The sequence below is a fragment of the Nannospalax galili genome, unplaced genomic scaffold (assembly GCF_000622305.1).
Source record: "Nannospalax galili isolate Female #2095 unplaced genomic scaffold, S.galili_v1.0 scaffold752, whole genome shotgun sequence".
In the NCBI taxonomy this organism is placed as follows: domain Eukaryota; kingdom Metazoa; phylum Chordata; class Mammalia; order Rodentia; family Spalacidae; genus Nannospalax; species Nannospalax galili.
The window spans coordinates 257,735-257,940 of record NW_008333404.1 but is presented as its reverse complement, the minus strand read 5'-3'; positions in this window follow the sequence as shown (position 1 = coordinate 257,940).

The following is a 206-nucleotide window of genomic DNA, read 5'->3' as shown; positions in this document are numbered from 1 at the left end:
CATAATTGGCTTGAATTGTCATCTATCTATCTATCTATCATCTATCTATTCTATCATCTATCTATCATCCATCTATCTATCATCTATCATCTATCTATCTTTATCTGGTTTTGGTCTCAAGGTAATATTGGCTTCATAAAAAGAGTTTGGAAGCTTTCCTTCCTTTTCTATTTAATGGAATAATTTGAGTAAGATTGATGTTAGCT